General features: G+C 45.3%; 1 pseudogene; it reads left to right on the top strand.

The window, feature by feature from the left end:
* The first annotated feature begins 24,294 nt into the window (after positions 1 to 24,294).
* LOC136495564 (ABC transporter G family member 25-like) overlaps positions 24,295 to 26,937 on the top strand; it is a 92,402-nt pseudogene continuing 89,759 nt past the window's right edge.

Raw genomic sequence — 26,937 nt, forward strand, 5'->3', positions numbered from 1 at the left:
CCTCTAGGGCCTCAGGGGGCTACACCCGCCGAGGCTTCGAACACGCAACACCATCCTGCCAGGAGCTCCCATGAGCCAAACCTCAGTCAAAACCTCAGGAAGAGCGCTCACACTCTCCCCGAGGCTCGGGGGCTACTGTCGGGTACCATAAAAAGGGGTCCCCTAAGCAAGAGCCGAAAAAATCGCTTAGACCCTTTAAAAATCAAAGCCAAGAGACAACTACTGGCTAACCCCCACCTTGTCCGAGGCTACTGATTCTCCTGCCTCGCTCGAGGCCTCTCACGTAGGGCCTCGGATAGGGAACCGATTCTCTGACTCGCTCGAGGCCTCGCACGTAGGGCCTCGGACAGGGATCCGATTCTCCGACTCACCCAAGGCCCCAGCCCGAAAGGCCTCGGACGAGTTGTTGATTCTCCGCCTCGCTCGAGGCTGGCTCGGCAAACAACCCCATCGCCTCCGCCTTGACCCACTTCTCTGATAGGATGTCACGTCCAACCAACATGTTCAACCGCTCCCGCGATATCAGCCGAACGACAGCTCGACACAGCGGAGTGGCCGACGAGATGTAGGGTCACATCGATGACATGCTGTCCGAGATAGGATGGAGCAGGGGTTACCGGGCGCTGTGCTTAGCACTGCGCCCACGACTGACACCCATACCGCCCTGTGCTTAGGAGGTTGTATGATTGGGGCCTAAATTAGAGTCTTTTTCAATATATGAAAAGAATTCATACATTCATCATCAAAGTTGAAAGGAACATCCTTTGCTAGCAAACTAGTTAAAGGTCCAGCAATTTGAGAAAAGTCTTTTATAAACCTTCTATAGAAACCAGTGTGGCCTAAGAAGCTTCTAATTCCCTTAATATTAGTGGGAGGTGGAAGTTGCTCGATCACATCGATCTTTGCTTTATCCACTTCTATCCCATGTTCTGACACTCTATGGCCTAGAACTATCCCCTCTCTAACCATGAAGTGGCACTTCTCCTAGTTTAGGACTAAGTGCTTCTCCTCACATCGTTGAAGGACTTTATCTAGATTTTCTAGGCAGTCATCGAATGACTTGCCATAGACAGAGAAATCATCCAGAAAGACTTCTAGGATCTTTTCAATCATGTCAGAAAAGATGGATATCATGTATCGTTGGAAGGATGCAAGAGCATTACATACTCCAAAAGACATACACCTATAGGCATAAGTTCCATCTAGACAAGTAAAAGTGGTTTTACTCTAATCTTAAGGATGGATGGGTATTTGGTGATAGCCTGAATATCCATCCAGAAAGCAGAAGAAAGAGTGATTGGCTAGCCTTTCTAACATTTCGTCTATGAAAGGTAACGGGAAATGGTCTTTCTTCATGGCTTTATTTAGCTTCCCAAAATCTATGCACATCCTCCAACCCGTAACAGTCCGTTGAGGTATGAGGTCATTCTTGTCATTTTGAATGACTGTCATTCCACCCTTCTTAGGGACTACTTGCACGGGGCTTACCCATTCTCTATAAGGGACCAGATAAATAATACCCACGTGCAAGAGCTTTAACACCTCTTTCTTGACAACTTCACACATAGCGTTGTTAAGTCGTCTTTGAGGTTTCCTAGTCGCGATATCTTGTACGATGTTGTTGCATGTGTATATTCTAATTATTTAAGACACGACAAACTTCTAGTTATGAATGAATCAATTATTATTTTTAGTTGGAAGTACTATCTTCGTCCTCAAAAGAATGCAACTACAGGTTACGTGCCACGAAAAGTGGTTCACGTTTGACCAAGTTTTCAGTGAATAATATTCACAATTATATCTTTAAATTAATTTATTATAAAAATATATTTCGTAATTAATCTGATGGTATTTATTTGATATCATAAATATAAATAATTTTTTATTTATAATTAGTTAAACTTAAGATACTAAAATGTAATACCGTGCTAGAATTGTATTTTTTTAGAGACAGAGGTAGTAATAGGTATTGATAAAAGTACTTTCTCCGTTCCAAACTCCGGTGAAGTTAAGGCTTGGCCGAGGTCGACAAACAATGCAGCTCATTCTCTCTCCCTCTTTTTAACTGTCACATATGAGGAGGCGGTTGGCGAGTGGCCACAGAACCAGCTGCAACAGCGTCTTTTTCATTCACGTTAAGAAAAGAAAGAAAAAAAACTGCTACACCCAGAACACGAATTGGCCGTGAGCTGCAACCTCACGCGTGGCTTCCAGGGCACTCCCCATCTAGATCCTTCCGTCTCCAGAAAAAAAGGCACCCATGCCGCTGTTTCCGCGGACGCCGATGACTCCGAGCACCGGCCGCGATGACTTCAGGGTGTGCCCACGGCGCCGCGCCATCTTCGTCAGCCTCGCATGCCCCGAACGCCGCAGTAGACCGCCCTCCGAACGCCGCCGCAGACCGCCTCCCGAACGCCGCTGCAGACCTCCCGCCCGAACGCCGCTGCAGACCTCGAGCCGATACCGAACCTCACCACCGGACACCTGCCTCCTCGCCGTCATGCTCCACCGCCGGCTGCGCCACCGGACTGACCGCGCCAGACACCTACATCCTCGTTGTCGTACTCTACCCGCTTTGCTTCCCTCGTCAACATGACGCGCCGCCGTCCACGACCTCGTTGCACCACTGCCTCCATTGGTGTGGATTTATATTGGTTTTATTTGAGGATTGAAGAGTTATTGCCTTGTTGAGGTAGTCTGATTTGATTTGCAGTTGGGCCTTGTTTAGATCCCACCAAAGTTCTTTTTCACTCTCTCTTCATCACATCAATTTTTAGCCGCTTGCATGGAGTATTAAATGTAGGTAAAAAAAATAACTAATTACACAGTTTAGTTAGAAATCACGAGATGAATCTTTTAAGCCTAGTTGGTCCATGATTAGACAATATTTATCAAATAAGACGAAAGTGGTACTATTTATCAGGTTAAGAAAAGTTGCAATCTAAACAAGGGCTTGTATCGTATTTTGGACTCTAGACTCTACTATTTGGGACGGGAGACGTCGTATTTTGGACTCTAGATTCGTATCCTATTTGGGATGGGAGACGTCAGCGAGTTGGAGCACCGAGACTCGTCGTGGGAAAGAGCGAGAATGCGGAGGCCAGACCAAACCGACCAAACAAAAAAACGACCGAAATTTTACCTTTTTATTATCAAGGAGGGAGGTATAGATATACATATAGAATTGGGAATAACAAGTTTTCTGCTCGCGCACTTGGTGGGCCCAAGGAATTTTCCCAAGAGTGTTCCCAATTGTTGTTCCCAAGAGTGCGATTAGGAAAAAATTTTCTTTATAATAAGCTACAACCTCTGAAGACTACTATTGTAGAAAATAACTATTTTAACAACATATTGCACAACCTCTGACAACGTGTTAAGGGAAAGTTACATGTTTTTGCAACGTTATGTTAAGATAGTTGTATGCTTTTATAAAGGTTATTTTTTTGCCACATGTGTCTACATAATTCTAAGTTTTACAAATTTACATTTTTTGTTCAAAATGTAATGTGCATCGTTTCAAGGGCGCTGTATGTGTCAGCGGGCCCTATGCCAAGCGACGCATGTCGGCAGGCCGTGCAGTGGCGGTGCCCACATGTCATCGTTCCACTGCTCTTGCTCCACCTAGCAAGTGTCGCCCCCGGCCAGCAGGCGCCGCTCCCACCACCGTTGCCGGCGCCGCAGCTCCGAGAAGTCGAGGAGGAGCTCACCAACCTGACCAAGCGCGTCGCCAGCATAATCTCCGACCGCTTCAGTTTCTGCATCCACTACGGGAAACAGAGGCTTTGCCGAGTGTTTCTTACTTTGCCGAGTACCAAATGTCGGGCACTCGGCAAAGATAGACTTTGCCGAGTGCCGCACTCGGCAAAGCCAAACACTCGCCATATCCATCTTTGCCGAGTGTCAGGCACTCGGCAAAGTGTAGCACTCGGCAAAGCGAAACACTCGGCAAAGGCTAACCGAGGCGACGCGCGGCCACCCACCGTTAGCCTTTGCCGAGTGGTCGCCGTCAGACACTCGGCAAAGCTGTTTTTTTATTTTTTGTTTATTTTCTTTGCCGAGTGCCCTGTTTCTGGCACCCGGCAAAGACCCCTTTGCCGAGTACCTGGCACTCGGCAAAGGAAAAAAATTTTATTTTTGCTGCCAGATTTTTTCTTTAGGGTTTCTACAGTGATTTGAAGTACATATTAAAATTTGGTTGAATTTTATGACGTTTTACTATACTTTTAGAATTATTTTTGTTTTGTTGATTTATTTCGCAAAAAGCAAGTTTGAACTGCAGGTGTATCGAATAATGAAATCTAATCATTCGAAAAATGATTGTCATGCTAGTGAGTGTGTTTTGAGGCCGTATAAGTTCCTGGATACGGCCTCAAAACACACTCACTAGCATGACAATCATTTTTCGAATGATTAGATTTTATTATTCGATGCACCTGTAGTTCAAACTTGCTTTTTGCGAAATAAATCAACAAAACAAAAATAATTCTAAAAGTATAGTAAAAAGTCACAAAATTCAACTAAATTTTAACATGTACTTTAAATCACTGTAGAAACCCTAAAGAAAAAAATCTGGCAGCAAAAATAAAAAAAAATTCCTTTGCCGAGTGCCATGCCAGAAACAGGGCAGTCGGCAAAGAAAATAAACAAAAAATAAAATAACAGCTTTGCCGAGTGCCGGCCCGTGGCAGTCGGCAAAGGACCTAACATCAAAATGGGCCCCGGCCGGCCCACCCCGGCCAAACCCTATCCCCAACCGCTCCCCGCCACCTACGCACCGCCGCCCATGCCCGCGCCGCCCGCCCGCCCGCGTCCGCACCGCCGCGCGCGCCCGCTCCGCCCACGCCCGAGCGCGCTGCCCCGCCGCTCGCGCGCGCTGCCTGCGCAGCCCGCGCCGCCGCCGCGCCCCACGCGTGCTTGCCCCGGCGCCCCGCCCCGCGCTGCCCCGGCGTCCCGCCCCGCACCGCCGCTGCACGCGCACGCTACCCCGGTGCCCCGCCCCGCGCCGCCGCTGCACGCGCGCGCTGCCCCGACACCGGCATCAAGCCCCGCCCCGACCCTCCCCGCCGCCGATTTGCGCCGCTCCGCGTCCGGCCCTGCTTTCCGCCGCCGCGACTGGCAAAGAGCGCCGCACCGGGCCCTGCCAGCCGCTGCCCCGCCGCTCCCCGCCCCGACACGCCCCACCGAACGACCGGTGCAGAAGGAGGAGGCCGGGAGGAGAGTAAAGAGGAGGTTGCCTTCCCGTTCCGTTCCCGGCGCCATCTTCCCCGTGTTCCCATCTCATCGACGCCTCTACCGCCAAGGTATAATGATGTGCCATTGTGATTGTCGGCCTTTGAGCCGTTGTGATTGTCGGTCTTCGAGCCATTGTGATTGTCGGTCTTCGAGCCATTGTGATTGTCGGCCTTCGTGCCGTTGTTTTTTGTAGGTTTTGAAAACCTCCCCGTGCAGGGGAGGTGCTGCCAAAATTTAGAATTGACCCAAATCTATTTTTTTCATGCAGGTGAAGGAACTGCCTGAGCGGAGCCGAAGCACCTTGGCTACACCGATCGTCTTCCTCGGCGTTGCGGGTCTGCCTGCACCACGTCGCCTCGCCACTGCACCGACTCGCCACCGCCCCGCTAGCCTGACTCCACCGACACCCTAGGTATAACCCCTCTTTTGCGTACCTTGGTCGTAGATCGCGTAACCAAGTTAGGCGTTTCCCGTCCGAAAGAGATACGGTTGGTGGTATGCATATCTTTGCATATCTACGACCGTATCTTTTTTAGATTATCCACGTTATTTTGACAACCCGTGGATGCGTAGATGAGTTTAGTTTCCATGGTCCGCTCTGATCCGAGACAGGGTTTCAGCATTACCGTCCCCGTTGTTCTCCGGATACACACTCTCCCTACCAGGACGTGTATCGGGAGAACAGCGGGGAGGTGCTACCGAAATTATGTCTGGGATAGGAGTAGACCATGGTAACTAACCTCATCTACGCATCCGCGGGTGGGATTAGGACCTATCCTCACCTATTAGACAGTATGAAAGTCGTGTAGATGTAGTTGATGGTTGCATTACTCGCTGGCATTTTAGAGGATGGATGACCGTCAGTGGATGTACACGGGCTGGAAAAGTCAAATGGAGTACACAGATGAATGGTTTTGCAAGACCGAGGCTTTTTTGAACAAGGCATTTGGCAAGGCTTCGTCATCACATCTGCTAGAGCCATGTCCCTACTCCAAATGTGCAAACAGGAGAAGGATAAATAGGGTCAACATGGGTAAACATCTTGTGAAGAATGGATATATGCTGGGCTACACCCGGTGGATCTACCATGGTGAAGCCCATCGTACGAGAGAGGAGGTGGTGAGACCACGCGTCGAAGCTTTTGATGATGATGCCAATGTACCAGACTTATTAGATGATGTTCACCAAGAACTCGGCGTTGATGAACGCGAGAAGGAGGAGATGGAGGCAGCCACAAAGGCTTTCTACGAGATGATGAACTCTGCTCAGAAGCCCCTTTACGATCGGTCCTCGGTGTCTGAACTTGACGCCATTGGACGCTTGATGGCGTTGAAGTCCAAGTTAAACATCAGTCGAGATGGCTTCGATAAGATGTTGATCGTGATTGGCACCCTGCTTCCGGAGGACCACATTCTGCCAAAGAGCATGTATGATTCACAGAAGCTCCTTCGGGCACTTAAGATGCCGTATGAGCAGATACATGCTCGTCCGAAGGGATGCGTCCTATTCTGGAAAGAACATGTGGACGCAAAGTACTGTCCAAAGTGTGAATAGTCTAGGTACCTGGAGACAGACTCTAGTGATGGTCAGAAGAGTTAGACGATAGTCCTAGTGAAGATCGTACGACGCCTTCCATTACTATCGAGGATCCAACGGCTATTCATGAATGAGGAATCCATGAAACAGATGACATGGCACAAAAATGGAAAATGGTACAGTCCGGAGAAGATGGTGCATCTAGCCGATGGTGAAGCATGGAAACACTTCGATGACATATATCGTGAAAAAGCTGGAGAGGCTCGTAATGTACGTGTTGCGTTGGCAACAGATGGGTTCAATCCTTATGGAATGATGGCTGCCCCATACACATGTTGGCCCGTGTTCGTTATCCCCCTCAATCTCCCCCCCCCCCGGTGTCTCCTTTGAACGACATAACATATTCCTGTCGTTGATAATTCCTGGACACCCGGGGAGTAATATGGGTGTGTTCATAGAGCCAGTGATTGATGAATTGATCCATGCTTGGGAAGTAGGGGTATGGACATACGACAGAACTACAAAGACAAGCTTCAAAATGCACGTTTGGTACCAATACTCCATGCATGACTTCTTGGCGTATGGGTTATTCAGCGGTTGGTGTGTTCACAGGAAGCTCCCATGCCCAGTATGCAAGGAAGCTTTGAGGTTCATCTGGTTATGGAAGGGTGGCAAGTATTCGTCGTTCAATGCACATCGGCAATTCCTCCCTTCTGAGCATCCATTCAGAGAAGACATCAAGAACTTTATGAAAGGTGTCGTAGTGACAGACCCTCCACTACAGATGATGACTGGTGCCGAGGTTCATGCATAGATAGATGCTCTCGTGTCCGCTCCAGATGGTGGGTTTGTGGGATATGGTGAGCAACATATATGGACACATAAGTCAGGCTTGACGAGGCTCCCCTATTTCGATGACCTTCTTCTACCACATAACATCGATGTAATGCACACCGAGAAGAATGTCGCTGAGGCACTTTGGGGAACACTCATAGACACTGAAAAGTCTAAGGACAACACTAAGGCTAGAGTGGACCTGGCAACGTTATGTGATAGACCAAAGCAAGAGATGCAGCCTCCTAGAGACAACAAGACATGGAGGTGGCCTAAGGTCAATTTCGTCTTGACCAAGGCTCAGAGGAGGGAAGTACTTCAATGGATCCAAACGCTAATGTTCCCTGATGGGTATGTTGTGAATCTGAGGAGGGGAGTCAACTTAGGCACTCTGCGAGTCAACGGGATGAAGAGTCATGACTTCCACATCTGGATTGAGCGGCTTCTTCCAGCGATGGTTCGAGGCTATGTCCCTGATCATATATGGCAAGTGCTTGTAGAGTTGAGCTATTTCTTTCGCTAGCTTTGTGCAAAGGAGCTTGACTGGTCCGTCGTTCGTGACTTGGAAAAGGCGGCATCTGTGTTGGTCTGTAAGTTGGAGAAGATCTTTCCACCCGGCTTCTTCTTGTTGATGCAGCATTTAATTGTGCACCTCCCCTATGAGGCACATATGGGGGGGCCCGTGCAGGCCCGATGGTGCTATCTAATCGAGAGATGTCTGAAGACTGTTCGAACAAAATGTAGAAATAAGGCCAAAATTGAGGCTTCCATTGCAGAGGAAACCATTAGGGAGGAGGTGGGAACCTTCACATAGAAATACTACAAACCGAACCTCCTTCCTAGCGTGTATAATCCACCCCCTCATTACAATGCTGGTGAAAATGAATCGAAGCTCAGCCTTTTCCAAGGGCAGCTCGGAAGCGCAAGTGCATCGACCACTAAGCAATTGAAAAATGAAGAGTGGCGTAGTATCATGCTGTATGTGTTGACCAACCTTGTCGAGGTGCAGCCGTTCATTGGGTAAGTTCTCAACCCCCTTGTTTCGATACGCCATCACACTATTTCGCATCCCCCTTATTTCTCTTTGGTACAGGGAATTCACTCGTCCAACCTGGCAAGGACGAAGGGATCCAACCCCGCAGGAAATTGATACCTTTCTTTCAAAGGGTGCGGGACCAGGGAGGCCTGATTTCATTTCTTAGTTCAAACAGAAGGCCCAAACTGATGTTACTATAAGTGACGAGTTAAGACAGGCTGTAAATGGCTGTGCCATTAGGGTCAAGTCATTTAATGACTACGACGTGAATGGATATCGCTTTCAAACAACATGCTACGAGCAGAGTCGGCCCAATCGAAAGACCACAAATAGCAGAGTTTTAACACCAGGCACTGATGAGGTCCAATATTATGGAAGAATTGAGGAAATCTATGAACTTTCATTTCATGGTTCCAAAGCTCTTAATCCTGTCATATTCAAATGCCACTGGTTTGATCCTGGAGCAACGAGACGGACCCCTAATCTTGGGCTAGTGGAGATTCAACCAGATTCTATCTACCTAGGAAAAGATGTCTATATTGTGGCTCAACAGGCCTACCAGGTGTATTATATGCCATACGTGTGCCAAGACGAAGAGCTTAAGGGTTGGGCTATTGTGCACAAGGTATCACCACATGGTAAACTACCTGCCCCAAACGATGAAGAATACAACTTCAATCCAAGTACATATGAGGGAGAGTTCTTTCAAGAAGAGGGGCTACAAGGAAGCTTTGTGATAGACTTAACCGAAGCGATAGAAATGGAAGTAGACAATGAAAGGGTTGATGATGAGGATGCTGGAGATGAGGTCCAAAATGTGGAAGACCTACAAATGCTTGAGCGATTACGTTTAGGCAATGACAATGAAGACAACATTCCTCCTTCAATTAGTGTTGATGATTTCGACAATGTTGATAGCGATGATGAGACCTATGATCCAGCTAATCCAAATAATGACGATTATTTCTAATAAATGTAATACTAAAGTTGATTATCATTTTGCATCTATTTCTAATTAAGTGTTTTGTAAGCATGAATATTATTTCTAATACATGTAATACTTTTCTTTTTTTCAGGTGATTCAACAAAGATGGCAGGTGGGCGTCATAGGCCTGTCAGGTCGCTTTACCAAGCGGCGGAGGAGGCCGAGGGGTCGGACGCGAGGAGGAGGAGGAACCCGAGGAGCAGGAGGCCCCCGGCACGTCTCTAGGTGTCGGAGGAGGCGGAGCCGGTGACGCCCGTGGAGAGGGCGCACAAGGAGGAGGAGGAGGAGGCGCAGCCGGTGATGCCTGTGGAGAGGGCGCACGAGGAGGAGGAGGAGGCGCCCTTCGATGAGTAGGAGGCGTTGGCGGGAGGCATGGGTTCCTCTTCCTCTGCTTCGAGGTTGTACCTGCGAGGTCCCACGAGCCTCCCTGCTTTTTCGCTTCCTCACCGCCGCCCCGTGATTCACCCTGATGGGCAAAAGTAAGTAAACTTGACATTTTATTTGCCCCTACTTCATATGATAAGTTCAAACAAAGATGAACTACTAATTTTTCTTAATCATATGTGCAGGAACTGGGTGGTTGTGTCCGGTGCTGGTGCATGCACCCCCAATGGCATTCTGGGTCTTCTGTGCAGGCAACACTACCCCGGCGTCGTCACGTACAATAACAACATGTTGGCGGCCTGTTTGTTTGACCACTACGCCATCGCCGCTGATATGGAGCCATACCCCAACAAGGCAGCATGGGTCATTGGGGAGTTCTGGGTAAGTCTCCTCGCATAGCATTGCTTCTTTCATTGAACTTTTTCTTTAAAAAATATCCATACAAATATTATGTTTCTCCGCAGGCTTATTTCAAATGCGAGGAGGGATTTGAGGGCAAGAAGGATCAGGCGGCGACCAAAGCCTGCAAAAAGCTTGTCGTTGACATGATTCATGAGGCAAAGATCTAGGCCATTATCACCTACTACGGGTCGAAGCTTGGACAGAGGGTCAAAAAGGCCGACGCCAGAACCATGGACCTGACCCGGGAGCAGTACATTGAGGTACATGAGAACATCCAGATTGATTCATTTTGAGAATAAGTAGGTTTAATTCGATCATCTTATATGTCAATTATCGGATGACATGCAGATGATTCCCTGGTGGTGCGGATCGTATCCCGAGGCGTGGGAGAAGATCGTGGACAACTGGTTTACGGAGGGGTATGCCTCGACGCACAACACTGTAAGGGAACGGTGTTTGGAGATGCAAGGACCAACGCACCATCAAGGCAGCCGCAACCTCGCTGGGTACAGAGACGCATGGGTACATGAATTCATTTATCTATTCTGATGCTCAATTATGACTGATTTCTAATCTTCTTGATGTCTTTCTCGTAGAGGGCGGCACATCAAGGCCAGGAGTGCTCGGACTTCTAGGCATGGTGCATGTCCCATAAGGGAAAGGTGACGTCCGACGTCTCCTTTAGCCTAGAGGACGGGCCCTAGGAGTACATGAACCCGAGCGTCCACACCCGCATCAGCGAGTACACGTCGGCGGCAAGGTCAGTCCATGGGCTAGACTTCGACCCGTGCATGCAGGAGATTGATACGGAGCTTGTCATGAGGTTGGGAGGAGGGAAGAAGCATAGCCGCATGTGGATTGCCGATGGCACAATCGACTCCACCGCTGTCCCCGACCTCTCCACGATCTGAGCCCGGAGCACGAGCGAGAGCCCAGCCATACGCACGTGGCCGACCGTTGCACAGCAGTGGGTCGACGTCCTCGAGGTAATTTCAGTTTGACTCGTCGTATATTGACTTTTATACACCGTAATTAGCTATGCATTACTAAAACATTGGAGTGAAATGTTTTAGGCCCGGCTCGAAGAAGCTCGGTAGCGTCAAGAGTTGTAGGCGCAGCTGATGTCCCAGTGTCAGACCTATGAGAGTAGGTTGACGGGCATCACAGAGACCTATGAGAATCGGTTGTCGAGCATCACGGGCTTTCTTCAAAGCCTTGGGCAACATACGGGTCTTGCTGTGCCACCTAAGCTGCTTGCTCCACCACCTCCACCTGCAGCCTCACCCAGTGATGGACTTACACTTGTGAGTATGAAAGTTAATTGCAGTCTCTTACATGCAACTAATTTCTAATTGGCTAGCCAAGTACATGTCTAACACATAGAATATATACTCCTTTTTGCAGCCTCAGTCGGTGGGTTCCAATAATCCGCCTAATCATCAGGATCCGTATCAGTCACTGCCCGATCAAAGGCGTATTTGGTAATGAGTTTGAACTTGTCCATGTTCATGGAATTGTGGTAATAAACTGGATGTTAGATGATGAACAACTTTTGAACTTGTGAATTTCGATGTGATATATTCAGACACTTATGTTTGTGACTTCTAAATGGTGTTTGTGATATGTAAGTGATGAATGTGTGATAATGGGATGGATGTGTGATGAATGTCATGGATTTGAAGAATGTGATGAATATCTGTGAAATTTTCTGTTTGAATGTGTGATGGAAGTGTTGGAATGTAAAAACAAGAAAAAAAAGGCAATTATAGACGCTTTGCCGAGTGTCACACTCGGCAAAGATCTCTTTGCCGAGTGCAACGGCCACTGCACTCGGCAAAGCTGGCAAAAACTGCATGAAAAAACCAGATTTCCCAGCTTTGCTGAGTGTAATGGCAAAGACACTCGGCAAAGCTGGGCTCTTTGTTGAGTGTCAGGACACGACACTCAGCAAAGGGGAAGGCTTTGCCGAGTGTCCCTGCAGACACTCGGCAAAGAGACTTTTTAAAAAATAATAATTTTTTTTCGCCGAGAGCCGACACTCGGCAAACACTTTCGGGAAAAAAATTATATAAATTCTTTGCCGAGTGTCGTACGTGAGACACTCGGCAAAGCAACCGTCACCGTTAACGGCTACTTTTCTTTGCCGAGTGTCCGGTCGACACTCGGCAAAGGCTTTGCCGAGTGCCCGATAAATAACACTCGGCAAAGAAGGCTTTGCCGATTTTTTTTTCTCCGAGTGGCCTTTGCCGAGTGCAGCGCTCGGCAAAGTCCCTGTTTCCCGTAGTGATCGTGGACCCATAAGTTTTCCCGCTCGCGCTCAGTACGTGAAAAATAGTTTAGAGCAACAGATTTGTTTTTTTAGGGGCGGTTGGTATTGGAGCAGCCCCTACTGTGGTGTGTTTGGGTTCTAGCACAGCAGCTGTCCCTATAAATGGCATATTAGAGGCGGCTGGTAATACGAGTCGCTTCTACAAATGTGTCGATTTGTAGGGGCGGCTGGTATGTAGAGGCAACTATTACCGGCTGCCCCTGCTGTGTCTATTTGTAGGGGCGGCTGAATCACCAACCGCCCCTACAAATGCCCGCTGTATATATAGCAGCCACCTTTTTCCACCTCGGGCCACTCTCTCTAACCCGAGCAAAAAAGGTTGGGAGGCCTTGGGCTGCTCCTAAAAATTGCTCTACTAAGGGGGAGGTTTTGATCTCGAATCCTTTGGTGGAGAGGTTGTATAAGGTAAGAAAATGCTATTACAAGCCTTTATTTAAAGTTTTAATGGTTGGTTAGTGATTATAATTAGAGTTTTGTTTTTCCCTCTCTTCTATGGTGTTTGAGCTTTGTATGAAGCAAATTAGACTCTAGTTTTGAAGCTATTAGTGTAAATTAGTTAGAATAATGAGATTACGTCATTTATTAGTCGATCTTGCTTGATTTTAGTTGAGATTACACTCTAGTTTCATGTATTTTTCATGTACATGTAGATTTAGATCTAGATCTAGGTTTTTTTAATTTTAATTTTGTAAATTTATGTTTCATGAATTTAGAATAGGGTTTACATGAAAGGTAGTGGGTAAAATATTATATGTTACAAATTGTTGTCTTTGAAATTATTTATTTTAATTAATAAATATATATTTTTAATTATTTATTGATAAATGGGCCATTAATTAATTACCCTCTACCATGGTGCGTGTTTGATATGCTCCATATAATTTTATTTTATATTTATATTTATATATATATATCTGAAGTATATAGAATTATTGTCAAGTAAATAATTATTAATTTGATTCATTTACATATATATCTGAATTAGTAGTCCTTTAATGTATTTTCTTTGATTATTGTGATTTAAAAGATGGAGTACAGGAAGTCTTGGATGTATGGTTCGTTAAGATTCAAGGCAGGTTTCCGTGAAGAGGTGGGCAAATTTATTGAAGTCGCAGAGAAGCATGCAGCGACGTTGACAGAGAATAAGGATACAATTATTTGTCCCTGCAAAGATTGCAAGAACCTTATGGCATGGACACATATGAGTATCATCAAAGAACATTCGATTGTGCGAGGATTTGTTGAGGACTACACAGTGTGGATTCATTATGGTGAAGCAATGGTTGTAGATAATGATGACGATGATGAAGAAGACGACACCAAAACCCTGGAATACCTGTCCCATACTCAAAAGAGCTTGATGTACAAATGGATCCTGATTTTAGCAATGAACAATGTGGTAATGCTGGTGGTTGGGATGGTAATGACAAAGGTGGTGCCAATAATGATAGGGGAGCATGTGTTGGTGATGATGATTTGGAGGAAATGATTCGGGTCCTTGGACCAGAGATTTTACTAAAGAGCCCAAAAGGTATAGAAAATTTGGAAAGGGCGACAAAAGCATCAAAGGAGACTGTGTATGGTGTTAAAAGGGGTTGTCCGACATATTGGACATTGCTACGTTTTGTGCTTGATCTACTTATCCTGAAGGCTAAGTACGGCTGGTCAGACTGTAGTTTTAATGATCTATTGCGACTCTTGTCATGGGTGCTGCCACAATCAAAATCAGTTCCTGTCAACACATACCAAGCGAAGAATGTCATAAGTCCATTGACAATGGGGGTTAAAAAAATCCATGCATGCCCCAACCACTATATCATTTTTCATGGTGAAACGTTCAAGTTACTAGATAAATATCCCCAGTATGGGGCCAGCCGGTACAAGAACAATGACCTTTACAGTGGGGACGAAGCCTCCACGGTGAAAAAGAAGAATAAAAAGGGTATGAAAAAGGTGGTACAAGAATCTCAGCCCCCAGAGAACACTCCATTAGGCAACGAAGAAATGCCCAAGTGTCACGCTTTGTGAAATGAAGAAATGCCCAAAATAAAAGTTGTAGATCTTGATGAGTTCTACAATTTTTATATTCATCACCTTTTTAGATGAAATCATTTAGTGTTTGAAAATCTAGTTCAAAGTTGTTATTTTTTGAAATTTAAAATTTAAATTGTTCAATCTTTGTCACATGAAAATGTAACCCAAATGAAAGTTGAAGATCTTGACGAGTTCTATAACTTTTATATTCATCACCTTTATAGCTGAAATCATTTATTGATTGAAAATCGGGTTTGAAGTTGTCATTTTTTTTAAATTCAAATTTTGAATTGTTTAAAATTAGTGACAAAGATATATGACCAGACTAAAATGAAAGAGCATGATTTTAGAAAATTTTAGAAAAAAAATCATCACATTTGGAGTTAGTACGAGGGAGAAAGACAATGTGGCTAAAACTTGTAACTTGTGTTTCTCCCTCTTACTAACTCCAAATGTGATGATTTTTTCCCTAAAATTTTCTAAAATCATGCTCTATCAATTTGTTGAGTTCTTACTTCTATTAGTTTATTCATATTTTCCTATAACTTTGTTTGGACAATTTAAATTTTGAATTTAAATAAACTACAACTTTAAACCTGATTTTGAAACACTAAATGATCTTAGCTGAAAAACTATTGAATACAAAAGCTGTAGAACTCATCAAGATCTACAACTTTTATTTTGGTCATTTCTTCATTTGAGAAAGTGTTAGCAAACATAGGTCACAAATTCATGAATCTCACACATTGTTTATGAAATTAGATGAGAGACATGTCAATTTATAAACAATGTTTGCTAGCACTTTCTCAAATGAAGAAATAACCAAAATAAAAATTATAGATCTTGATAAGTTCAACAACTTTGTTATTCATGCCTTTTTTAGCAAAAACCATTTAGGGTTTCAAAATCTGGTTTCAAGTTGTCATTTTTTGAAATTCAAAATTTGAATCATTCAAACTTTATCAAATGAAAAGTTGACCAAAATGAAACTTGTACATCTTGATGACTTGTACAACTTTTATATTCATGACTTTTTCAGTTCAAATCATATACTCTTTCATAATATTGTTACAAGTTGAAATTTTTTGAAATTCAAATTTTGAGTCGTTCAAACAAGGTCAAATGATAAGATGACCAAAATAAAAGTTGTACATTTTGATGAGTTATACAACTTTGATATTTAAAAAAATTAATTTGAGGTCATTTAGTCTCCTAAAATTCTATTCAAAGTTTTAAAATTTCAATTTTTAAAATATGTTTTTTATTTATTTGTAAACAAGAAAGTATGGAATTATTTATATAAATATATCAGCAAATTGTTTGTATATATATGGAATAATTAAAAAATATTATATATCTGCAAACTATTTCTTTCTAAACAAGAAAGTATGGATTTTGAATTTTGAAAAAATGAAAAATATTTGTAGGGGCGCCTTGTTCTGGAACCGCCTCTACAAATTGATTTGTAGGGGCGGCTTATAATCTCAGCTGCCCCTACAAATCGCTGCCCATATATATACTGGAGCGCGCGGGATGGCTCAAATTGGCTAAGTCTTAGGCGCATTTCACTCTCTCAAACGCCGGCAGGCTACCAAAATCCGCCATTGCCGCCGCCTCCTCCCTGACCTCTCTAGCGCGGACATAGTCCACTAAGCCGCCGCCCCGACGCTGCTAGGGTTTGAGCCGCTGGCCCCCCAACCCCATCTCCCCGGTGCTCCTTAGCGTCCACGCTCTTCCCCTACCATCCTCGCTCCCTCCCCCGGCTAGCGGCCTGGCCCGGTAAAGTGCCCGTTAGGGTTGGGCATGAGCACACCTCGACCGACGGGTGGCCAAGCTGCTCGTGCGGCCTGGCGTCCATGGTCCTCCACTAGAGTCAGCGCTCCTCCACCGACGCCCCTCCATCGATGTCCCTCCATCATCCCCGACTCCCCTCGTGCACATCCTCATCCGTGGCTGTCTCCATCTTCCTTGGCTCCGGCTTCCCCGACACTGCCATCTGCCACCGAGGTGCCTGTGATGCTCTATATGCTGCCTGTGATGCTCTATATGCTGCCTGTGATGTCCTATGCTGATTGTGATGTTGTATGCTGCCTGTGATGCACTCTACCTTTGTGAGCATATGCCACTGCCTGTGATGCGATTTAGAAAACTAAGCATTTACCACTTTTTTGTTATTTTTGTGAGAATTCAGTTTGATCCCTTAACTGAATTTGGCATTTGCATTCATGTTATCTCCTGTGTCCTGGCCAGTTGGAATAATCTTATCATGTACTGGTTATCAGTGTTCAAACTAGAAGGGTCAGGTGAAGCCGTCCTTAAAACTGGGCTAAACTTATTTCATGGATCCTGTTTATTACTTACTCAGTTGCTCCAACTTGGCTATTATGTTTTTGGGTGCTTTGTTGGTTTAGTTGGGGTCTTTGGTATTGTGTCATGTATGGCTAGTGCATATGTTGGTGTCGCCACAAGTAATAAACATGATGTTTTTAGTTGATTCATGGTAGAAATCTTACTATCATGATATTCACAGCGTGGTGGCATTTATGTAAACTGTATATACCTTGTTTATGAGGTATGGATTTAGTTTATAAGGTGTTTGAAATTCACTTCTAGTGTGGTTTATGGTTACCCATTTTGGTCTATTGACTTTTAGAGCCTATTTTGATCTGAATAGCCTTTTTCAGCTAGCCCTTACTACACTTGCAGATCTTATGTTATTGACCTAATTGCATCTCTCATGATTTTATATTTGTTTCCAAATGTACTTAAAGACCCATCAATTCACAAATTTAACATGACCCAAATTTAGAGTCTGGTGCTCTGATATTTGGATTTGGTGTCACCATAGGATATGTTGCCTTTTTTCTTCCAAAGAATTCATCTATTGTTTGATATGGGGTCCTGACAACTTAATATTGGTGAGAAATGCGAGATACTACAGCTGACATGTCTAGACTATCTATATTGAGATGATTTGTATTAGTTCTATTTTGGTTTGTTGCAAGGTTTCATGCACATGAGCATATTCCCACTTTCTATGATGCCCATGTTGGTTACTTGAATTCATGTACTGGTTACTATCCTAAAACTGAACTACTCCTGTACTACTACTACTACTACTCTTGTACTGCTGCCATTTTCCCCAAAAATCTGCTATGGCGCTAGCTGGCTATATGATGCCTATATGATGCATCTATACTACTATGAAGCAGCCAACATGTTCGCAAAGATGGCATCAAGCCGAGAGCCGGTCCCCACTAGCATCTTCGCTAGCTACCTGCACAAGCCCTCGGTTCCATCATGAACAGGCCAACAATGAGCCGCCAGTTCTGGGCTCGGGGCTAACCGACCCTCAGTTCCATCTGACCCCGAGGTCATGGAACTTGTCAAAGACCCAGTGGTGGAGCTTGACCCTCCGACTGACTAAAGAACACCTTATCTTGATTGCCCCCTCCACGAGGTGCTCCCTGCCGACAAGACGGCGGCCCGATGGCTTGCGTGTCGCGCCAAGTCCTTCATCATCATCAAAGGGGAGCTCTACAAGCGTAGCTGTAACACCCTAGGTGTTTGTCACCAGTTAAGCAATGGGTTTGAGATAAAGCATGACATGTTAAGTGGTGATGAAGGTGTCAAGATCAAATCTACAAGAGTGAGCTCCAATTTAAACTTGGACAACACACCCTTACTTACACATGGACCCTTGTTAAGATTATGCAAGAGTAACGTTAAAACATACTTATTTCATGTACATTACATCAACATGCATCCATCTTGACCAGTGGAATAGTTTCATGAAGTTTGGAATCACGAAGTCACATGAAATGGTAAGTTATAATCTTTCTTGGATTGCTTTATTAAGTAAATGGGAATATGAGATGATGACCAAAATTTCCTACCTTTCCCAAATGACTCTGATTGAACTCTACAATAAAAGTCATGAAGGGTTCGTGTTGAGCAGAAGTCAAGAAAATGCCTCAATGGGTCTAAAACTCTAATTTAAGCTTTACCATGATCCTACTTTGACTTGGTTTGAACTGTGGCTTACAATGCTTGCATGGAGTTGCACCTTGAATAAAAGTTGAAGTCTGAGTGGAGTAGAACAAACTTTGTTTTTGGACCAAGAGCCAGATCAGCCTGGAACTAAGTCAAATAGAGGTTTGTAGATTGAATCAGCTGCTGTCTTAGGCTCCCACAAATTTTTCTAAGTCCCTGAAGTGACAACAGTAAGTTAACTTCTTTGTGACATTTTAGCGTCCAAATTCAAGTGGTAGCTCAATTGGATTTCTTAAGATGAGTTGAAGTGCCTTTCATGGTGAAAACAATAGATTATGTCTCATCAAATTTAGAGTTCATTTGGATCTTCAAAAATAGTTTCCAAAATAGCAAAAGTTTACTTTGTCACTTAACTAACATCGACATTGGCATTCCGCGTTCTCCAAATTTTGTTAAACAACTTGATTTGGTCCAAAGATAAAAGTTGGAGTATACATTGTGGAGAAGAGCGTGCAAAAAGATGGCACCAGTTTGACTTCATTTGGACCATCAATTTTGGTGTTTGTTAATCTCTGTCAATGCATTGGCAATGCCATTTTGGAGTGTAATTAACCTCTAATCTACTATCCTAATGACCATGGTCCCTAAATGAAAATTGTAAAGCAGTCTGTGTAGATCAAACTTTGTTTTGGGCCTAATGTCTGATTCAGCCCAGATCTGGCCCAATTCGGCCTCCACCTTGCCCACCTCGCTGCACGCCACGTGCTCAATGAAAGGCCGACGCGTCGTCCATGCGCAAGAGCGTGCCTCCACCATTGTCGCATGCTGTTGCCGCATTGCCTACCTCCCTATCGCACCCCTACTCCTAATAACTGAGCGCCCAAGCTTCTCCACGCCTCCCTCACTCGCTCCGCCGCTCCTCGTCCTCACCAAGCGATCGGCGCGACCCCGCTTCTCGCCGCCAGAGTTCAATGCCGAACCCGCAGCTAGACTCCCTCCACTACACCGCCCTACTGCCTCACCAAGATGGCCACAATGTGCAACCACCCTGTCCTACCGGCAGCAAGCTCGCCTTGGCCATGACCCGCTCGGCCCTGCCTCTTTGCCCAGCGGCACCGACGTCCTCGCCTTCGCCATGGGTTCATGTGCCGTGGCCAGGAGGGCCACGGGCTGCTGCTGGCTGTGCCATTGGCCAGGCGTGGCCACGGCCAAGCCCTGCTGCCCCTCCTCACTGCTGTCGGCTCTCGCTGGCCGAGCCTGGCCGACCCAAGCCGCGCGCTGCTCCTTCACGTGTTGAAGAGAAGGCGAAGGACCACGAGCAACAATTGGAAGAAGTGGGAGGGCCTAAGTGCGAAGACGTGACTTAGATGAATAGTGCTAGAAAGGATCTATTTGTTTGAGTTTAATTTGTGGAAACTGCAGGGTCCCAGATGCAAGATCTACATTCCTTTTCTTTGGTTTATGCAGATTTGGATGATCAACTTTGCAAATTCGTAGTAATTAGTACAAAAATAGTAAAATAGTAAATGAGGACTTTTTGGAATCCTTGTGAAATTATCTATGCATTAGATCTATGATATGGCATGTTTTAGTTTAAAGTGTTTGCTGTAAAAATCAATTTATGCAGTTAGGTTTTTAATACTAGTTATGCCTTGTCTTTTTCATAACTGCAGTTGTTGTGCTCCAATAAATATGAAATTTTGATGTTAGGCTACTGATGCTATGTGTATGCTGTGGTAAAAATTTGAGGAGTTTAGGCTTGATAGTGTAAGAGCTATAAAAATAACAAATGCCCTGTGTTGCTTTGCTTCTATTCTGAATAGGCCTGCATGTTTGTATTAATTGGCTCAGTTAAGTTATGAATCATGCCATGATGACAATAAATGAGTTGTATTACTTTTATTAAGCTTTCCAAAAAGCTAAAGAGCACAATTTTTGGTTAAGTAGATTTTTAGTTATAGTTGCTTAAATTTCTGTGGCTATTTCTACCCAAACCCAGACTAGGTTGCCTTGTTGGTACTGTGGGGCCTTTTTAGTAGTGGAGTTAGCTCTAGGTGCTTATAACAAAGTTGTTTAGAATTTGATAAGATTTCTAAAAAGTCTAGAACCACATTTATTGGACATGTAGAACTCTAGTTATAGCTATTTAAAGTGGTATATCAGATTCTGTCCATGTGTTTAGACATAGATGCATTTATTGGATTAATTTACCTTGTTAGCTGTAGAATAATCTTAAGATGATAATAATAAAGTTGTAGGTAACTTTATAATCTTTTCAAAAAGTTATGATTCATGGTTGTTGGAGGTCTAGAACTCCAGTTATGCTTCTCTAAAGTTCCTATCAGTTTTCTGTATCACTGTTGTTTGGGCTGCATGTGCAGTTTTGCTTGTGCAATTATTTTCATGGCGTAAATGTTGTTTTCTATGGCTGTAGTGAAGTTATAGTGCTTTCCTTAAGCTTTCCAAATTATCCTAGATCACCCCTTTTGGTGTTGTAGAGCTCTAGTTATAAGCTTGTGAAATTGCATGGCAGAATCTATCCAAGTCTGGATAGAGGTGCTCAATTGTGCTTGATTAACCTTGTTAATTGTGGAATCAACTTATGATGATAATAAACATGTTTTATATAATTTAATAATCTTTCTAGAAAGTTAAGGTTCATACTTGTTTGATGTCTGTAACTCTAGTTATGTCTTTTTGAAACTACTACTACTTTTCTGTCCTAGTTCTATGCAGATCTGAAATATTGGCATGTTTGACCTAGTTAGCTTTGAAATAAGCTTTTGGTGATAATAATAATGTTGTAGGAAATTTCATTACATTTCCAAAAAGTCTAGGATCACCTTCTTTGGATGTTTGGATCTCTAGTTATGGATAAAACAAGTGACTATTGTGCTGCTGTCCAGATTTCTATACATGTGCTAGGTAATTGCTTTAGCTTGCTCTTGTTTTGGCTAAACATGTTGGTTAGTTCTTGATCGATGCATGTGTGCAATATCTAAACTTAAGTTCACTTGTGTGCCATGCCTAATATGCTTGCTATCCCTCTATAATAGGTTATGTGATGTTTAGTTATAATAACTCTAGGTGCCTATGTCTTGCATGATCTTATGTTTGCCCTGAATGCTATTATGTGATGCATCTCATATTACCATTCTTCATATTCATGCACTTGCATCTTGCATCTCATCTAGGTATGCTAGATGAACCACGTGAAGGACATGATGTTGGAGCTGAATCCGAAGACGGTGTATGGTGGACCTATCCCGAAGATGGAAGGACTGGACAAGTGCTAGGATGGGAGATACTCACCAAGCGAGTGTCATCTAACAAACGCTGACCTAGTGTTGGATCCAAGGCAAGCCCTAGAGCATTCTAAGCCTTCTATGTTTTTACAAATATCACTTGATTTCTTTATGTTTGATGCATTAGGTTATAAGATTTGATTAAAACAACTTGATGCATAGAACTACCTTGTCCAGAAATATACCTTGAACCCTATGTAGGTCTAGTATCGAATGTATGCTTAGCAATGCATAGACTGGTAGAAGTCGGGTGATTTCGTATCACCTGCGTGATATAGGTGGATACCAAAACACGGTTGGCTATATTTGCTATCGTGGAAATAACTATGTGTTAATAATGAATGGAGACCGGGTGGGATGTCGATAGAGAAGCAACAAGACATGGAGGTCTTGGGTGTGGATCTATCCCCATCTGTGTTGGTTAAGGACCGATTCACTATACGTCCTCATGTCATGTTGAACGCATTCCTATCACTTAGTTGGCCGGATAACTCGTTCCAACCACGAAGCCGAGTAGCTCAACTCATGCCGGAAGCTGGAAAGTGAAAGTGCGCATTTTGGCGGTAGTAAGGATGCGCAGGGAGCCAATGGCGTAAGTCCAAAGGGTAGATTGACGTCCTAGCAGAGTGGATTCCCTAAGAGTGTGGCGCTGTTTGGACCCGTGAATTTGTTCCTGAGCTGTACCAAAGGTGACCTGATGCAACCACTAATCAGGTTGATTGGGTGTGTGTTAGGAATAATTCCCCAGCTGGGTAGGAATCCATTCGAATCACCGTCTCTCCCGGATAGTGAGAACTTGACTGAGCAGCGGCAACATAGAGTAACATAATGGAAACTTGATGGTTATGATGATGATACTCACATTTCTACACCGGCTATGATTACTATTGCCTGTTACTAAATGATATCCCACATGTTTGGCATAGGTTAGTTGTTAATCTAGAGATGAATAGCTATAATTAACTTGGTTACTGAATTGTAAAATGTATAGCTCAACTCTTGGCTTTTATGCAAAATGTTGTTAAGCTAGCTCCACCTATAAAGCCTTGCATACTATTTGGTATCACTTTATTTTTGGTTTATGACAGGTAAGTCTAGCTGAGTACATTCGAGTACTCAGGGTTTATCCCACCATGTTGCAGGTGAAGTTCTCGGCCTGCTGAAGATGGTGGCTAACCGCCAGTGGGCTTAGTGACTCTATATATATTTCTCATCTATATGCTTTTATCCAAGGATGTCACTTATACTAGCAATGTATTTGGAACTTATATTAATGTATTCATTTGAAGACTATGTTGTTTTCACTAATCGGTTTTGAAACCCAAACTTGTATTATTATTTATGAACCCATTTGTAATATTATTTCCGCTGCAACTCTGTATATGTGATGTGATATGATTAATCATACGATCTTGGTTGTGATGTTGATTTACCGAGGTCCTTCGTGACACTCGGGGGACTACCGGGTTTATATAAGTGAAAGTATGCGTGTGTCAACGTGTTAGCAAGGACAGCCGTACTTGATCTTGTATAAATTGGGCGGTTATGTCACAGCAGCCACACCAAAATCCTGCAGCGTTGCATCCCCACCGAGTAGGGGAAGGACCTGCTGGAAGACATCCATGGAGGGGTCTGCGGACATCATGTCGCACCTAGAACCTTGGTCGAAAATGCATTCCGTCAAGGTTTCTACTGGCCAACCACGGTGGCCGACGCCGGGAAGGTTGTACACACCTGCAAAGGATGCTAGTACTACGCTCGGCAAACTCACTTGTCGGCCCAAGCGCTCCAGACAATCCCCATCATGTGATTGATCACGGTCTGGGGGCTCGACCTGGTAGGGCCCCTCAAGAGGGCGCCCGGGGGCTCTACGCACTTACTTGTCACCATGGACAAGTTCACGAAGTGGATAGAGGCTCGGCCGATCACCGTGATCAAATCCGAGCAGGCCGTGTTATTCTTCACAGACATCATCCACCAATTCGGGGTCCCAAACTCCATCATAACTAACAATGGCACATAGTTCACAGGGAAGAAATTCCTCTAGTTCTACGCCGACCACCACATCCACGTCGATTGGGCTGCCGTAGCGCACCCCCACACGAACGGGCAGGTCGAGCGCACGATCTTCAACTGGCTCAACAAAGCCGGTGGACGATGGGTCGCGGAGCTCCCTTTATTACTCTAGAGCCCAAGGACGTCCAGCAGTTGGGCAACTAGTTACATGCCATTTTTCATGGTTTACGGCTCTGAAGCCATCCTCCCGACCGACCTTGACTATGGAGCGCCAAGGGTCAAGGCCTACAACGAGCAGGGAAATGAAGCATCTTTGGAAGACGCCATGGACCTACTTGACGAAGCACGTGACATTGCCCTGCTCCATTCGGCCAAATACCAGCAGGCGCTACGACGGTACCATAGTCGACGCGTGCGGGGTCGCACCTTCGGCGTAGGTGATTTAGTCCTTCGCCGCATCCAGAGCAACAAAAATCACCACAAGCTTTTGGCGCCATGGGAAGGACCATACATCATCGTAGAAGTACTCCGACCCGGCACCTACAAGCTCAAGACTGATGACGACAAAGCCATCGCCAATGCCTGGAACATCGAGCAACTACGTCGCTTTTACCCTTAGTCTTCCCATTCCAAAGCTTCCAATATGCTTATCAAACTAAGTAATGTTTCTGCAAAAACCAAAAAATGTTACCTCCTATCGGGTTCGCTTTTGATCTAATCAGTCTTCAGTAAACACCCGACCCTAGCAACTACCTGGGGTCAGGTTTTACTCGGGGGCTGATAGGAGTACATATACTCATAAATATTTTCCCATCTGACCCTTCTTTTTTATGACAAGACCTAGAAATAAGAGTTGTCGAAAACTAACGATGAGTTAAACTGGTCAGAATGCAAAAAGCCTACACCGCGACGGCTATGGCATCGCTTGCTCACCAGCGTGATCATTACTTAGTTGCTCGCAACTTAAGTTTCTAATGCCTTCACATAAAACAAGGGTCGGATCGCAACAAACTTTATATATATCGACGCGTGAGGGACTACGATCACAAGATGAACCGACCCCCCGACCGGACCCCTGCTACGTGTGGGGGCTTAGGGGCTTGACATCGCAAAGAGACCGAACACGCGGTCGCAGACAAACGATGAGTCACCTCCAATTGGGGGAACTGCGGATGGAGTGACACAAGAAACCAGGCGACCGACCCCGATCGGCCCCTAGAGGCTCATACACAGCTCGCCATCCTACAAAGCGATAATAACGAACAGTACTCCCGTGCGCCCTCAAGCGACGGATCACAAAAAGAATTGGCCGGAGTGTCACACTCCTCCAAAGGCTCGGAGGCTACTGTCGGATATCTATACCCGGGTATCTGAGCCAAAGGATTAATGAGTGTCACGTCGCCTCATCCGATGGTTAAGGATGCAACTGTGGCCTCGTCTGACCCCCAGGAGCTGAGCCACGCCTCGTCCGACTCCGAGGACGAGGTTTCTGCCTCGTTCAACCCCAAGGTGTGGGCTCCGACTCCGAGGACGAGGTTTCCGCCTCGTCCGACCCCAAGGTGTGGGCTCCAACTCCTCCGACCCAGGGCGCGGGCTTCGACTCGCCCGGTCCCACTGGGAGGGCTCCGCCTCGTCCGACCCCTGAGGGTCGGATTCCATCTCGCCCAGCCCCTAGGATGAGATTTCCGCCTCGCTCGTTCCCTGGGGTCGGATTTGCTGCCGGACAAAAGCAGTGGCCTCAGGGTGGGACCTAAACCGCTTCAACCACTACGGCATAGAGGCGTATGCCCAGGAGCATGTCTTGGGCCCGTCCTGATGCGACTGGCAGTCGCATCGGGCCATGCTGGGAGACTCACATCGCCCACCGCGTCAATACGCCAGCACTGTGATGCGAACTCCCTGCCTGACCACCGTCCAACGTCAATCAACCGGCGTTAGTTCACTGGCACTATACCGCCAGCCCCCGTATGGCCTCTGTCAGGGGACCCTTTGATCATTTCGTCCGCTCGGATGGGATGGAAGACAAGAATGACGCACGATGTCCGCACGTATGCTGCAGTGGCTAATAGGACCCCGGTGCGACGCCGTTGCCACCACGATCTACAGTGTCAACGGGACCCACGTGAAGTGGAGGACGGCACATCCCCGGGAGCCTTATTTCTGTTTCTTTTTCCCCTCTTTCCTTCTCTCGGTCTCTGGTATCCTGTTCTCTCCCCTTGATCTATAAAAGGGAAGGGAGGGCACCATTCACTGATAGATCGAGCAGTAGAAGCATCGAGCAATTGAACCACAGAGACTTCGGAGCTCCTCCGTCTCTCGTCAGTTTGTAACCCATACTACAAACTCAGTGCTGGTAATACTAGCAGCCCGAAACTAGACGTAGGGACATTCGGTCCGAACCAGTATAATCCTTGTGTCCTCTTAGCACACCATTTGGGTCAGACGCGCAATAATATAAATTTATTAGTCGTCTGTTCAAAACACGGTACTATTTTCCAATGTGTGTTGAGCTTTCTGTTTGTTGCCTGTAGCTTGTCCACTGGGCTCATACTGTCCACATGCCAAAGTGAACATAACCACTGGTCTTTGCGATCCGTAAGTCGTCGCTTTTTCTGTTTGGTTTGCATTTAGACTATGGTACGCAAACAATGTGTGACTCCATTCATATGAATTGCTGAACTCTGTACAGATACAAGTATCAGTTCACCCCAAACTCAAGAAATGCCTGCGGTGGCGCTGACGTGTGGGCTGATTATAAGAGGACAGAAGATGTATTCTGTCCAGCAGGTTACTACTGCCCAACGGGAACATCAAAAAAGTCCTGTAGCAGCGGGTAAGGATCTTATCCTAT

This window comes from Miscanthus floridulus, chromosome 12, assembly GCF_019320115.1.
Source record: "Miscanthus floridulus cultivar M001 chromosome 12, ASM1932011v1, whole genome shotgun sequence".
NCBI lineage: Eukaryota > Viridiplantae > Streptophyta > Magnoliopsida > Poales > Poaceae > Miscanthus > Miscanthus floridulus.